The 17,130-nt window shown below is 39.2% G+C and overlaps 1 non-coding gene across 1 annotated transcript; it reads right to left on the bottom strand.

The window, feature by feature from the left end:
- Nucleotides 1-4,970: 4,970 nt before the first annotated feature.
- Nucleotides 4,971-5,076, bottom strand: LOC126077615 (U6 spliceosomal RNA). Its single transcript, XR_007517790.1, has one exon. It is a non-coding gene; the product is annotated as a U6 spliceosomal RNA (small nuclear RNA).
- Nucleotides 5,077-17,130: the final 12,054 nt, after the last annotated feature.

The following is a 17,130-nucleotide window of genomic DNA, read 5'->3' as shown; positions in this document are numbered from 1 at the left end:
AGCAACTTTTTTTTCTTTTTGCTATAAAGGGAAATCAATAGTAGTTACATTTTATGTGACACTTGGTATAACAGCTTACCAAACCTATTGTTGTTAGGTGCCATCCTAATTAGCTTAATATTATCTCTTGCAGTATATTCACCCAAAAGTGTATATTTTTTGCAGTTTAATTATATAAATTTGTATTATATAAATTTATATATGTCAACTTGTATTAGCTTGTTGTTTCCTTGAATTAATAAAATCATCTTTCCTTACTATTTCCTTGTGTTGATTTTATTTTCCTTGTTTCCACCATTCAGGCTTAAAATACTGGCATTAATCTCTGACTTGTTCCAGAATTAAGGTCTCCTGTGTGCAGGGCACTGGCTGGGGAATGGAAGGGATACAAAGATAACACATCATTTCTGCCCGTAAACGATTTGTAATATAGGTACAGAAAAATGGCTAAAATGTAGGTGACTTATACTTCTAGAAATAATTCACCAATGTTTTTCTAGTTCACTAGGTGGGTTATTTTAATACAAATGTTGAAAATATTATTCTTGTCATAATGTAGTCACATTCTTTTTCTTCAGTCTCCACCTACTAATGCCAAAGTGCAGGGTTGATGGTATCCTAACAGCAGATAATCAGAGTCATTTTGCCCTCTTCTTGAATGCTACCTCTTCCATTACCACTGTTGTTGTTAGATGACATCGAGTTGGTTCCGACTCATAGCAGCCCTATATACAACAGAACTATGTTCAGGGAACTTGTATTTATTTTTATTTTTAACTATAGTGTTAAGACAACTACCCTAAAGCAGTACAAAACTGGGAGGCTGAAGTTTTTACTTTAATTCATCAAATTTGTTCCTGTGTTCTGTAGAAGAGTGATGAAATCTTATTTTAAGACCCATTCTTATCTTCATTCCCAACTTTCTGTCACCTTAATCCTCTCACTTGTCTTCTTCCCTCAGTTCCCTGTCCAGTATTCCACTTTCTTGTGTCCTTACGTCTCCCAGGGGAGACTCTGACTCTCCACATGACAGAAGAATCCTAAGGAAGTTCTGGCCCCAGAGCCTTTCATGCTTCCTGATAGTCCTGTTGCTGTAGGTTTCAGTTGGCATGGTGGGCTTCCAGCTGCACTACAAAGGGGCAACGTGGGCAAACCCTACCTTCATCGCTAACTGCATGTTAAGAATTAGCATGAACCCAATTCCTACCTGGAATTGGATCCAGGCTTCACCTTCCCACATCTCCATTTCTTGTTGCCAGCCACTTCTTTAGCATTCCCTCTCTCTTACCCTAATCACCCAGGGTTAGGTCAGTCCTGGAAGTGCAGTGGTTAAGCGCTTGGCTGCTAACCGAAAGATTAGTGGTTCAAACCCACCAGTGGCTCTGAAGGAGAAAAGAGCCCATAATCTGCTTCTGTAAAGACTATAGCCGAGGAAACCTTATGGGACAGTACTCCTCTGTCCTACGGGGTTGCTATGAGTCGGAATTGACTCGATGGCACACAACAACATTTCCCAGAAACCAGAAACAAAGGCCAGACTGAGTTCTTTGTCCCCCACACTAGGGCTTTCACTTTTGCCATTCATCTGTCACTGGAAGCATGAGTGTTGCAGTGATGTTCAACAGTTTTCAGCAGAGCTTCCAGACTAAGATGGACTAGGAAGAAAGACCTGGTGATCTACTTCCAAAAATCAGCCAATGAAAACCCTGTGAATCACAACAGTCCTATCTGCCACTGATCATGGCGATGGTGCAGGACTGTTCAGCTTTTTGTTCTGTTGTGAAAGGGGTTGTCATGAGATGGGAGTATTCCATGGCCACTAAACAATGGGAGTCTCCTGGTCTGAAGAGGGGGAGAAGGGAGTTCTGTCCTCCTGAGCAGCAGGTGAGTTGATAGCTTGACTTCATGCTGTCCACCAACAATGGCTGAGGCTGTTTTTTCCCCAATTTACCTAACTGCAAACATACATTAAAAACATACATTACCCACCTTAATTTTCTTTTGAAAAACAATCTAGTCTCCACATGAAGAATTTAGATTCTCCCTATAATTGTGACTTCAGTACTAAGTTCTGGGAAATAGTAGTTTGTGTTATTATTATTGTGGTAAGAGAAGAAGGCCATAGAAGGCAGAGATGATGTATTATTTTTGTAGGTATTCGATAATGCTGAATTGAGTCAGAAACAATACCAATGTTTTAAGTTTGGGTGACTGGGAAGAGAATGCAATTTCTCCCTTGATAGTAGGAGAAGGATTTCAGTTCACTATTAACTTTGTGCGACACATACAATGTATTTTCCAAAACAGAAACCTGGGAGTCAAGGCTCTTGTCAAGTCTTTTTGTCAAGTTTAATTTGTCATCGTGTCCTGTTAACTCTACCTCAAAGCTATCTCTTAAGTCTGTTTTCTTTTTTCTGACCCTGTTCTTGCACTATAGGACCTACAGGACCCTTTCTAAACTCCATAGCATTGCATGCAGGCACTTTGTCTTCTGACCTTTGTCTGCTTTTGTGGCCTCATAGGTAGCTATTCCTCATTTATGGTCATGAAAATGCACCACTCAGATTCCCCGCTGCAGGAAGTATAATTGACTGATGGCCCCAGATGCTGCCCTTCTGGATCCATTCCCACGTTCATATTGAGGTCATGCTTCTTGTAGGGTTCTCCAGTCCAAGTATTACAGTGATGCTAATGCACGTCCATTCCTATGAGACATGGATTCCTTTAATAGGTGACTTAGACTTGAGGACTCCTCCTGGCTGAGACTTTTTCAGGGTTGCACTGCACCCGGAACTCTTCCTACACAACTCCTCTGTATTCTCCTTCTCCTGCATCATGGTTTGAGGACTCTCCTGCCTTCTCTGGCTCCTTCCCCTTTGTCCTTCACAGGCATTTCCCCTAAAAAAAAAAATCTCATGCACATTTAATCCCAGCTTGGCATTTTTTTCTCAAAGACCCAAACTGGCATTAATATCCAGAAACTCCAAGCATCATCATGCTACCCTGTTAGAGTGGCAATTTATAGAGACCAGGTAATAAATTGTCTCTGACTAAAGTTCAGCTCGGAATGGTGCCAGGAATGGTTTGAAGAAACAAACAATAAGGTTGGGTTGGAAACTGGCTGGCAGCAAAGAGGATGCCGCCTTGAATGGTCCATGGGGCATAGACAGTCCATGGCACAAGGTGGCAGCGCAATTGCTAAAGACTTCACCTGATGTAATATGGGAAAACATCCCAGTGGAGAAAAATACCTTGCAGATGCAATGATTCAGGCATTTGAAAGGTATAATGGAAAGAGTACCTACATGGACAGCAGAGTTAGGTGGTTACTGTGACTCTGCTACCCCGTAAGTCAGACAATGTTCTGTTGTGATCCATAGGGTTTTCATCAGCTAATTTCAGAAGTAGATGGCCAGGTCTTTCTTCCTAGTCTGTCTTAGACTGGAAACTCTGCTGAAACCTGTCCGCTATGGGTGACCCTCCTGGTATTTGAAATACTGGTGGCATGGCTTTTGGTATCACGGCAACACAAAAGCCACCACAGTATGACACACTGACAGATGGGTGGTGGTCCAATGGTAGCGGAAGGTATAAAAAGGTTCAGGGAAGTGGGCATGGTGGAGTGGATATATTATGTGAGGCCAGAAGACATACCACAGGTTCCATGCAAAGACCCAGAGAAGATATACTCCATGGTCATCAGGAATAGTGGTGAGGGGCACCAGCATCATTATAATGTTTAGTGGCAGCTCTCCTCTGCAGGCCAGGGCTGACAGCAGGACAGGTGGTCACAGAGCTGGGTTCATTTATATCCATGGGGATAAAGCTCACCCCCTTTCCCCAAAGTAATAGAGGTCATGTGCTCGTGCTTAGTGCCAGAACCCAGGAGACTTCAATTACCATAATGACTGACCTACCTAGAATAGATAGGCAGTCACTGGGACCTGACTTCCAGGGAGTTGTGGAGAGGCATAATAAACATGGCATCCCTAAGAGCAAAATAGATAAGTGGACAAACAAGGGTGCTGCTTAACATCTACAACAAGAAAAGAGGCAAGAATGGAGGAGCAGGAGGTTGAGGGCAGTTGCTCCAATGAAGAGTCACAATGCCTCACTTAGTTCAGAGGACTGAGACATTAATTTTTAGAATTAAGGAAAGTTAATTTTCAAATTAATAAACTAATGGATTGATGACAAATAATTCCTTGATGGCTGAAAAGGTGACTGGGACCCTAAGAAGAAGAATCTTACCACATCCTGGCATGTATATACTGTAATGATTTCCCCAATCCTTCCCTAAGGGGACCTATGACATTTACCTTGGGTGGCTGTACACTAGCGGAAAGATAATACTCAAGCATTTGGAGGATTATTGGACATGAAGACTGAGATGACATTAATACCCAGAAACTTCAAGCATCATCAAGGTACCCTGTTAGAGTGGTGATTTATAGGGATCAGGCAATAAATTATCTCTGGCTAAAGTGCAACTCAGAATGGGCCAGCTGGGCCCCCACACCAGTGGTTGTTTACAAAGCCCCTGAATGTATAACTGGAATTGATTAATAAGATTAATAAATCCTCAGATACATGGTTTCAACCATTGATTCAGCAAAAACATTCTTTTCTATTCCAATTGTAAAAGAGGTTCAGAAACAGTTAACATTCATGTGGGAAAAAGATAGTAGTGTACATTTTTTAAATTGTGGTAAATGTGCATGTAACATTTTCCATTTCAACATTTTTTACATGTACAATTCAATAACGTTAATTACATTCATTATATTCACCATGTTGTCCATCCATCACTACTGTTTCCAAATTTCCCTATGACCCTTAACAGAAGTTCAGTGTCCCCTAAGCAAAGAATCTCTCTTTCCCCTTTCATCCTGTCCACCTCCAGTAACTGCTGGTACACTTTGGTCTGTGTACACCTGCCTATTCTAGATATTTCATTTAAGTGGGATCATAAAAATATGGAACGCTTCATGAACTTGCATGTCATCCTGTGCAGTGGCCAAGCTAATCTTCTCTGTATTGTTCCAATTTTAGTATACGTGCTGCTGAAGTGAGAACTCAAGTCCATCTTTGATTCTTGGTTATGTTAACTTGCCCACTTTCAGTATAGTCAGAAGAGATCTGGATGATGTGAGCATGCCACAGAACATCACACTCATCCACTATATTGATGACATCATATTAATCAGACAGCATAACTAGGTTTGGCTATTAGATTGTAGGCCTTGGAAAGACACTTGTGGGTTAGGAAATTCTTATTAAGCCCTACAAATATTCAGGTACCTGTTATTTCATTGGAGTGTTTATGGGTCCAATGGTCTATGCCTGGATTGTTGTTGCTGTTAGGCACCATAGAGTTGGTTCCGACTCATGGTGACCCTATGTACAACAGAATGAAACACTGCCCAGTCCTGCACCAATCTCACACTTGTTGTTATGGTTGAGCCCATTGCTGCAGCCACTGTTTCAATCCATCTCGTTGAGGGTCTTCCTCTTTTTTGCTGACCTTTCACTTTACTCAGTATCATGTCCTTCTCCAGGGACTGGTCCCTCCTGATAACAGGTGCAAATATGCCTGGATATCTTCTTCAAAGTAAAAGACAGTTGTGGAATTGGTGTTATAGTAGCTAAGAGCTACTACTGCCAACCAAAAGGTTGGCAGTTCAAATCCACCAGCAACTCCTTGGAAACATCATGGGGCAGTTCTACTCTGTCCTCTAGGGTTGCTATGAGTCAGAATTGACTCAACAGCAACTGGTTTGGTTTGGGTTTTTAACTTAAAGAAGGAAACAGTGCCTGGTAGGTCTCTTTGAGTTCTGGTGGTAACACATTCCACACCTAGGAAAACTGCTCTAGCCCATATCCTCAGTGGTACACAAGGTTGCCATATTTGAGTGGGACTTGAAGCAAAAAAAAGATCATGGTACAAGTAGGTCCAGTTTGTGGTACAAGCAACCCTGCCACTTGGGCCATACAATTCAGCAAACCTATGGTGTTGGAAGTCTCAGTAGTGGGAAGAGGTACAGGGTGGCGATTATGGCAAGCCCCAGTGGGAGACTCAATAACCCTTGGATCAGAGAATTATACACCTTTTGAGAAACAGCCCTTGTATGTTATTGTGTCTTGGTAGAGATGCAACATTTGACCATAGAAGACCAAGTGATGATATTTCTAGAACTGCCTGTTATGAACTGGGTAGTTAGTTTTATGTGTCAGCTTGGTTAGGCTATGGTTCTCAGTGGTTTGGCCAAACACAAAAATCTGATTGTTGTATAATGTAATCAATCAATCAAGCAGTTGAAAAGAGAGTTTTCTTAGGGTGTGTTCTGCCTCAGGACTATAAATATTTTGGCAGAACTCTCTTCCTTTCTTTCCTCTGCACACTTTCCACCACCTGACCTACGGATCTTGGGACTCAAGCCTGCAGGAGTCTCCAGCCTGCCACCTGACCTTGCTGGCCCACACCAAAAAAAAAAAAAAAACCCAAACCTACTGCCATCGAGTCGATTCCGAGTCATAGCAACCCTATAGGACAGAGTAGAACTGCTGCATAGTTTCCAAAGAGCTCCTGGCGGATTTGAACTGCTGACCTCTTGGTCAGCAGCCGTAGCACTTAACCACTACGCCACCAGGGTTTCCACCAGCAGACACAGTTATGTGAAATTCTTTGAAGTAAATCTCTCTCTCCATATATATATATGTGTGTGTGTGTGCATATATATATCACTGGTTTTGTTTCTCTAGAAAATCCTAAGACACACATCAAGTTGTAAAGCCACACTAGTCTAGCAGTGGTTCATTGTAAAACTGAAATGGTAACCTGGGATTGAGCCTGAGTAGGACCAGCTGCATGAGCTGGTCTGAGTAAGCTGCATGAGCAGGCAACCCAGACTTCCAAGTCCTACCAACCAGAGTTATACCAGCATTCATATCCCCACTTGCATCTAGACTGAATGGGGTCCTGTATGATGAGATAAGGGAGGGATAGGCCTAAGATTGGTTTTTATGGCTAGGTTGCTCCACATGCAGGTGCAAGCTGAAAATAGCCGCTGCCTTATAACCTTGTTCAGCATTGGCCTTGAAAGATGCTGGAGAGGGAAAATAATCTAAATGAGTGAAGCTGTGAGAAGTGTGCCTGATCATCCAGTTTATATGGAAAGAGAAGTGGCTCGAGGAGAGAATCAACAGAAATTTTGGGGCAGTAGTCAATGGACTGGCCGTCTAGTCAGGGCCCCAGTATCCCTAGAACAATGGTAAACATACAAGAAGTGTACTTCATCGATTCTTGTTTGTTGGTTTTATTAAAGGTGGCACAGCAGACATAAACTTGGTAGTTTTTAGTAAGATCATTACTCGTGTTTATTTTATCAGAAGAGTATTTCTCGGGGGAAAAGCAAGTAAATTTTCCTTTTATGCTTGAGCACCATGGAGAATATTCAATTTTCAAAAGCAGAAGCAACACTGATGTGGTGTTTACGGAATAAGTATGCTGTTAAATACTTTCTTAATAACATTATTTTCAATGACTGGCATGGCATTCCATAGTCTATCTTCTATTTTATTTAGGTTGGGCATTTAAGTTAAATCTAATACTTTGCTATTGCAGACAATATTACAATGAACTTTCTTTGGAATATGTTTATTTACATTTATCATTATTGCTATAAGTTTCTCGGGCTTTCACGCTACAACACGTTCTTGATTTTCTTGTCACTGCTCTGTCTATACCTTCTAACTTCCTTCTACTGGCTCCCCCTCTTCTAACTAACCCTTAAATATTCACATTCCTCAGCTCTCTTCCCTAGGTCTGCTTCTCTGCTCATTCTATATACTCTCCCTAAGCAATCTTATTCACTCCGTGCCCCAAATTACCATCTTTTAGCTAAATTCATTGCTTTGGCCAAGTACCTTCTTGAGCTATAGCTGCTTACATCCAACTGTGGATATTGTCTTGTATGTTGTGTTTAAGCAACATAAACTAAATATGGGGAACTTAATCAAGGAGGGGGGGCTACTGACAGGATTATCAGGGTTCACAGAATTGGGTCAAAAGTATTAGGATTAGGACTAGGTGAGAAAAGAATCAAGTTTTGAACCTAAGAGCAGAAGCTACTGTAATTATCTTATAGCCAGAACTCTGCTACATTTCCATCTCTCTGTTCAAGATTCATGTTCTAGTAAGATAGGATCTGATTGGCCTAGCCTGTATCACGTGCCTCCTTTTTAATTAAAGGATATAGGGTTTCTGATCACAGTGTTAGTGGACTTTGTTTGTTAATGAAGAAATAAGTCTTTAAAGGGAAAGACTGGGATATGGTTAAGAAGGGGAAATTGATACTGAGCAGCCCAAAATGAAAACAAAACAGTAGATGTCCATCACCTTTTCTCTCAAGCATTTCAAATTCCATATCCTCAAAAATGAAGTTATTGTCTCCTCTCCTAGGGTTTTGTACTTCAGTAAAGTGCATCACTGTGCACCTGGATACTCACCCCAAAACATGAAAATACTTCTTCATTCTTCGCTCTTTGTTACTCTCCAATTCTTGATCAATAATCACTTATATTGCTTCTACCGTCTAAATAACTCCCCAGTCCATCTATGTCTCTCATCTCCACTGCCACCATCCTAGGCAGGCCAAGTCATCATCGTCTCTTACATCAATTATGGAAAATTCTCTAAACTGGAATGATCTGCCAACCTACAACCACCCTTCAGTTAAGGTAATTAAAAATACAATCACATCACATCTCCTCTAGGAAAGTTGTACTAATTTTTATTCAGTACCAGTGTATGAGACTGTAAGTACCTATGCTCTTGCCATCACTGTATGTTAGTAAAAAACAAAAACAAAACAAAAAACCTTTGCCAGTTAGATTGGTAAAAACTGTGAACTTCTCTGATTCTAAGTGAGGCTGATGTTTCACCTCATATGTTTTTTGGTCATTTATACTGCTTCTTTTGTGTCCTGCTGTTCATATTCTTTGTCTAGCTTCTTATTGGAGTAGCTATGTTTTTGACTTATGATAGCTTTTTTTCTCTTTCAAAAATATTAATTTTGTTAGTCACATTTATTGCAAATATCTACCCATGTTTTTTGACTTTCAGTGCTTTTTTTTGGTGGGAGAAGGAAGTTCTTATATTATTATGTAGAGAAAAATTAAGTATTAAATCTGTCAATCTTTTGTTTTATGTTTTATGGCTTTGATATTATATTTGATTTCATACTAAAAAAGTCTACCCACATTATCTTGTCAGTGGGCAGACATTTTTTTAGTATGAAATCAAACAAATTCACATATAGATAATATGTTCCTTTTAATCTTTTCACGATTTCAATCTTTGCATTTAAGCTCTATCCAATCTGGAGTTTGTGTGTGTGTGTGTGTTTATATAGATATCTCAAAAAAAAAAAAAAAATGCTACTCAGTTGCCTTAACACAGTTTATCATTTAATCCATTATTTCTCCATATTTGAAATATTCTACTACCTCTGTCATACACCAAATCATTATGCATGATTGATCTCTTTCTGGATAATTTTTTTACAAATATTGAAGTATTATTCAACCTTATTATTTACTTTATTTCTCAGATTTCACTGAATTATCTTTGAATATGTCAGAAGAATCTGATTTTCTTCTTGAAGATGAAGACAGTTAATTAAATATCTTAAGTGATGGGAGGATGGTAGTAAAAAATTTTTTTTTAATTGGTAATAAATTGATTATTATTAAAACATTAGTAGTTGTAAACACATAGTTTCATAAATAATAGCTTCTTACGTAATCCAGGAGAGATCAGTTCCTGGAGAAGGACATCATGCTTGGTAAAGTACAGGGTCAAAGAAAAAAGGAGGACTCTCAACAAGATGGATTGACACAGTGGCTCCAACAATGGGCTCAAGCATAACAACAATGTGGGCATGACGCAGGACCGGACAGTGTTTTGTCCTGTTGTACATAGGGTTGCTATGAGTTGGAACCGATTCAACAAGTAATCCAAAAAAGAGATAGGTACTTAGAAAATTAGTGGTTTTGTGACAACTAAATAATGGTTGTTAAATAATATAAGAACCTCCTTCTCCCACCAAAAAAAAAAAAAAAAAAAAAGGCACTGAAAGTCAAATGTATAAAATTTAGATTAACTTTGAGGCTTGGGTCTATGGCTGCCTAAAAGAGTATGGACATATTTTCCTGTTTCTCTGCAGGTCTAGACATTGTTGATAATTTGTTGTAGTGACTCTGGATTCTATTTTGTTCAGAGAATTATTGGGTTTTTGTTCTAGTAGACAGTTATCTTGCCTGTATTCAAAACTGCAAACATTGCCTTCCCTGCAGTATGTAGCAGCTGACATAGCTTGGAGCATCCAGCTGCAACTTTTTCAGTCTAGTCCCTGGGGGTCACTCCTGTTCCTTTATGGTCTGGTTTCCTTCTACTTGTTCAATTTTCCTCAAAGTGACTTCATAAAACAAAAGTCAGATTACACCTACTCTTCACTTACTATCTCATTATCTGACATTTCACATTTACGAAAACAGTAAAAAATCTACTATGTGACTATTTTGGGTATTAACGATGTACGTCTGGCAGTAACAAAGCCTCAGATGTGAGGCAAGAGTAATGCTGGCTATGATGGCTAACGTTATGTGTGAACTTCCCTGGGCCATGATTCTCAGTGGTTTGGCAGTTATGTAATAATGTAATTTGGCAGTGATGTGATGACGTAATTTGGCAGTTATGTAATGATGTAGTCATCCCCTGTTTTGTTATCTAATGTAGTCATCCTCCATTTTCACATAATACTGATTTTGGCATAATGGAGCCTAACCATGCCAATAAGTAAGGAGTGGGTGTATTCATTCCACAAATATTATTGAAAGCCTACTCTGTTATGGGCACCTAGGGTAAATTATAGGACAAGATAAGAAAAAAGACAAAAATCCTGCCTTTGTGGAGCTTACATTTTCACTAGGAGAGATGGACAAGGAACAATAAACATAATACATAAGTTAATGTATAGTATGTAAGAAGATGATAAATGCAGTGGTCTAAAATAGTGCAAAATTAAAGTCATCTGGAATGTGTATGAAGTGAGTTGCAATTTAAAATAATTTTAGTATCAACTTTCTGCTCAAAACTCTAAAATGGCTGGATAAAGTTTTACACTGAGCTACCAGGGCCCACATGATCTGGTCTCTATAACCTCTGTGTCCTCATCTCATATTCTTCTCTTCCCTCCCTTTACCTGAACTATCTGGCTTCCTTGCTATTTTTAGAACAGATCAGGCATGCTTCTACCTTTCCCTGGAATGCTTTCTCTAGATTTCCATGTAGCTGATTCTACTTTCTCAGTGAGGCTGTCCCCAACCACCTTATTTAAAATTACTCTTTCATCCTCTATATTCTTTCTCCCATCTCCCTTATCTGGTTTCTTCTCCTCCACTCCATGTGTAGGTATATGTAATACATTATATACTTGTTTGTTTATTGTATGTCTCCTCCCTTCTTTAATGTGAGCTCCATGAGGGTAGAGCTCTACTATGCCTAGAATTTAGTAGACACTCAATAAATATTTCTTGAAAGAATGATGAATGTGACAGGGCCTGAGCATAGCTCAAAGTGGAGAAACTGAGAGGGTTAGCAGATGGGACTAGTCTTTGTGCTCCATGAGACCTATAGCGTAAAACAATCCATTCATATGCATTTGATCACTTTCTGTAGCTTGGAGAAACTCTTGTTACCATGTAACGATTATAAATAGCTTGGGCAACTTTAAGGCTTATGATGTATCCTCACTTTGGCCTACAGCATCTCAGGGGCCAGATTATTGTGATTTGCTAAAGCGTAACTTTACATATTTAAAAATCTGGGAAGATAATTTTTCCTGACCTGGTAACCATAGTAATGGAATTGTACCAATTGCTATTTTCTTTCCAAAGGTAAGATTACTAGCATTAGAGTTATGTTTTTGCCTCCACATGTTATTTGTAAGATTTTTTTCTATTAACCATGAAATTTTGGTTTTGAAATTTAGCAGAGCAGAAAGATAGAAATTCACATACTGAGGAATCTCAGTTGTAGTTGCTGTTTTCTCCCCTAAGGTAGAATGACTAGCATTAGCATCATGTTTATTATTTATGTCTATATCTGCAGATGTTGCTTTTACTGTTTTCCCATTAGCCGTGAAATCTTGGTTTTGAAATTCATCACAGCAGAAAGATGGAAGTTCACATGCAACAGTATCTAGCTGTAATCCACTGAGCACTGCTATAAACCACGACTTCCAAAGGTTGTGAACAGATGCTGAATGCTAATTCTTCCTTTTATCACCTGTGGAGAAGTTTAGATTGTAATGCAGAACATTCAGGTCATCCTTTTGGGCATGAAACAGAATGTTCTATCAAGAACATGATAAAGGCTTATGCAAGACACAGGCTGCCATAATTTGTGCTGTACTTAAAAATTTTCCTTTTAGAATATATTAAAATTCTACCATTCCTGTTGGACAGTATTTTAAATATTATTATATAAGAGGTATAGCCAACGTTGGGGACATTTCCTTGATTTACACTATAGCTGGAGTCTTAGTTATTTAGTGCTGCCTGAAAAATACTAAAAGCAGGTGGCTTTAAAGAACAGAAATGTATTTTTTCACAGTTCTGGAGGTTAAAGCTCCAAGTCAGGGCTTTGGCCATATCAATTCCTTCTGTGGCCTCTCTCTTAGTATTTGGTGTCTGCTGGCAATCCTTGGTGTTCTTTTTCTTGTAGACGAGCCCTCATGCGAAGTCTGTCCATCTCTTGTGTATGTCTCTGTGTCTTTTCTGCTCTTTTTTATAAGACACTACTCATAAGTGATTAAGTTAAGGATCCACCCTACACTGGTATGAACTCATTAACAGCAAGAGAAGACCCTATTTCCAAACAAGGTCATCTTTACACATACAGGGGTCAGGACTTCAATGTAACATTTTGTGGCACACAGCTCAATCCATAACAGCTACTCTGTCCCATAAATTATGATTTTTAAAGATATTGTTCAGGAACTATATTTGATCCTCATAATTTCCCTATTACTTCCTGGCTTTCTAATGATTTTGTTTCTTTAGCTGTGAGCCCCTGGCATTTTTTAAGTGAATACTATTAATCCAAGTCTTTAAATTCTGTAAGTGCTAGCTGTTATTGCTAGCTGCCATTGAGTCAGCCCGTGACTCGTGGCAAGCCCAGGCACAACGGATTGAAATGTTACCCAGACCTGTATCATCCCCATGATTGGTTGTGGGTCAGACTCTTGTGATCCAATGGGTTTTCGTTGGGTGATTTTCCCTAGTAGGCTACCAGACCTTTCTGTTAGTCTGTCTTAGTCTGGATGCTTCACTGAAACTTGTTCAATGTCATAAAAACACACAAACCTCCTCTGACAGATGGGTGACGGCTGCTCACGAGACACACTGGCTGAGAATCAAACCTAGATCTCCCATATGGAAGGCTAGAATCCTACCGTTGAACCACCAATGCCCCATGTCATGGATTGAATTTTGTCCCCCCAAAATATGTGTCTCAACTTGGTTAGGTCATTATTCCCAGTATTGTATGACTGTCCACCATTTTGCCCTCTGATGTGATTTGCCTATGTGTTGTAAATCCTATCACTATGATGTTAATGAGATGTATTAGTGCCGGGTATGTTGATGAGGTCTACAAGATTAGATCGAGCTTCAAGCCAATCTCTTTTGAGATATGAAAGAAACGAGCAGAGAGATGTAGGGGCAAGGCAGACCTCATACCACCAAAAAAGCAGCATCCGGAGCAAAATGTGTCCTCTGGACCTGAGGTTCCTGTGCTAAGAAACTCCTTGACCGGGAGAAGATTGATGACGAGGACCTTCCTCCACAGCCAGCAGAGAGAGAAAACCTTTTCCTGGAGCTGGTGCCCTGAATCTGAACTTGTAGCCTACCAGGCTGTAAGAGAATAAATTTCTCTTTGTTAAAGCCATTCACTTGTGGTATTTCTGTTATAGCAGTACTAGATGACTAAGACACCCTATAAGGACTAGTTGTTAATATTAGACACATCACTTTGTTGGTCCATTCTTTTGGTAATAACATATCAGTATTATGCTTAACGCATTTTCTACATTGCTTTCATCAAAATGACTCTCTTTTAATTAGTTCACTTGACTATATACTATTTTTTGCATTTTTCATTACTGCTCCATCTGGGTGGACTAACTTAAAAAGATAAATTTTGCATCTTAGCCCTTAAAACTAGTATTTTTGGAGACAATAGCAGATAAAAAAGGAAATCTCTGTATTTTATTGAGTTGAGTCATTATACTGATTTTCAAGTTGAAACTAAACATCAGTAGGCTACAAAAATAAGGGCCAGTCTCTGTAAAACTGTTAGCGTTTTTGTGATTCTCTCCATATTGTAACTTAAAAACATACTGGAGGCCATGAAAAACTTACCAGCACTGCTGTATTTTGTTGTTAATGGTTTATGCATCTGAGGGAAAGAGCTTTCTGGTGGAAAAATAATACTTACAGAAGATGACATTCGTCAATCACTCATTCAACAAATATTTATTAAACATATACTCTATGCTAGGTATTGATCTAGCAACTAATACAAGAAATATTAAGTCTTGGCTATCATGGAACTAATGGGTGAAGGCAGACAAAAAGGAACATAGAAAAATACAATAATTCTGGTAGTGATAAGTGCTATAAAAATATTAGGTGATAGTATAGAAAATGACTGGGACTACTTTTTATGGAGTGCCAGAGAAGGCTTCCTGAGAAAACAATAATAAAGCTGAGATTTTTTTTTTTTTTAAATAGGAAAAACTAAGGTACAAAAGTTCAAGAAAATGGTGTTGGCAAAACTGGATATCCATTTGCAGAAAAATGAAACAGGATCCATACATCGCAACGTACACAAAAACAAACTCAAAATGGATCAAAGACCTAAATGTTAAAGCTAAAACTATAATGTTCCTGGAAGAGAACACACAAGCAAAACCAGAGGTCCTAATTTTCGGCCTATAGACATTCAAACACAACGAAAAATGCACTAACAACAGAAGATAAATTAGATAACAGGGACGTTCTAAAAATTAAATACTTACTCTTGCCAAAAGACTTTACCAAAAGAATAAAAAGAGAAACTATAGACAGGGAAAAAATCTTTGGCAATGACATATTTGACAAGGGTCTAATCTCTAAAATATACAGAAATCTTCAAAAGCTCTACAACAAAAGGACAAACAATCCAATTAAAAAAAGGTGGGGAGGGGTGTGGAAGGGAATGAACAGATACTTCACTAAAGAGGACATTCAGGTAGCTAATAAACACATGAAGAGATTTGCAATCTTTAGTCATTGCTGTTGTTGGTAGGTGCCGTAGAGTCAGCTTCAACTCATAGAAACCCCGTGTTCAACAGAACAAGACGCTGCCTGGTCCTACGCCATTCTCACAATCGTTATGCTTGAGCCCATCGTCGCAGCCACTGTGTCGATTCATCTCTTTGAGTGTCCTCCTCTTCTTTGCTGACCCTGTACTCTACCAAGCATGATGTCGTACTCCAGGGACTGATTCCTCCTGATAACATGTTCAAAGTATGTGAGACAAAGTCTCATCATCCTTGCTTCTAAGAAGCACTCTGGTTGTACTTCTTCCAAGACAGATTTGTTCCCTCTTTTGGCAGTCCACAGTATGTTCAATATTCTTCGCCAACACTGTTAATTCAAAGCCATCAATCCTTCTTCAGTCTTCCTTATTCATTGTCCAGCTTTCACATGCATATGAGGCAACTGAAAACACCATGGCTTGAGTCAGGCACTCCTTGCCTTAGTCTTTTAGGTGACATCTTTGCTTTTTAACACTTTAAAGAGGTCTTTTGCAACAGATTTGCCCAATGCAATGTGTCTTTTGATTTCTTGACTGCTGCTTCCATGGCTGTTGATTGTGGATCCAAGTAAAATGAGATCCTTGACAACTTCAATCTTTTCTCCGTTTATCATAATGTTGCTTATTGGTCCAGTTGTGAGGATTTTTGTTTTATTTATGTTGAGGTCTCAAACATGCTGAAGTCTGTAGTCTTTCATCTTTATCAGTAAGTGCTTCAAGCCCTCTTCATATTCAGCAAACAAGGTTGTGTCATTTGCATATCACAGGTTGTTAAGGAGTCTTCCTCCAATCCTGATGCTCTGTTCTTTTTCATATAGTCCAGCTTCTCGAATTATTTGCTCAGCATACAGATTGAATAAACATGGTGAAAGAATACAACCCTGACGAACACCGTTCCTGACTTTAAACCACACGGTATCCCCTTGTTCTGTTCACATGACTGCCCCTTGATCCATGTACAAGTTCCTCCTTAGCACAATTAAGTGTTCTGGAATTCCCATTCTTTGCAGTGTTATCCATAACTTGTTATGATCCACAGTTGAATGCTTTTGCATAGCCAATAAAACACAGGTAAACATTTTTCTGGTATTCTCTGCTTTCAGCCAGGATCCATCTGACATCAGCAAATGATATCCCTGGTTTCACATCTTCTTCTGAATCTGGCCTGAACTTCTGGCAATTCCCTGTCAATATACTGCTGCAGCCACTTTTGAATGACCTTCAGCAAAATTTTACTTGCGTGTGATGTTAATGATATTGTTTGATAGTTTCTGCATTCACTTGCATCATGTTTCTGGGGAATAGGCATAAATATGGATCTCTTCCAGTCGGTTGGCCAGATAGCTGTCTTCCAAATTTCTTGGCATAGACAAGTGAGCACTTCCAGTGCTGCATCCATTTGTTGAAACATCTCAGTTGGTATTCTGTCAATTCCTGTAGTGCAGCCAGGACTTCTCCGTTCAGTACCTTTGGCTCCTGATTGTATACTACATCCTGAAATGGTTGAACATTGACCAATTCTTTTTGGTATAGTGACTCTGTGTATTCCTTCCATTTTTTTTTTTTTTTTTTTTTAATGCTTCCTGCATCATTTAAAATTTTCCCCATAGAATCCTTCAATCTAGCAACTTGAGGCTTGGATTTTTTCTTCAGTTTTTTTCAGCTTGAGAAATGCCAAGGGTATTTTTCCTTTTTGGTTTTCTATC

Source organism: Elephas maximus, chromosome 5, assembly GCF_024166365.1.
Source record: "Elephas maximus indicus isolate mEleMax1 chromosome 5, mEleMax1 primary haplotype, whole genome shotgun sequence".
Classification (NCBI taxonomy): Eukaryota; Metazoa; Chordata; class Mammalia; order Proboscidea; family Elephantidae; genus Elephas; species Elephas maximus.
This window is presented reverse-complemented; position numbering and strand designations above follow the sequence as displayed.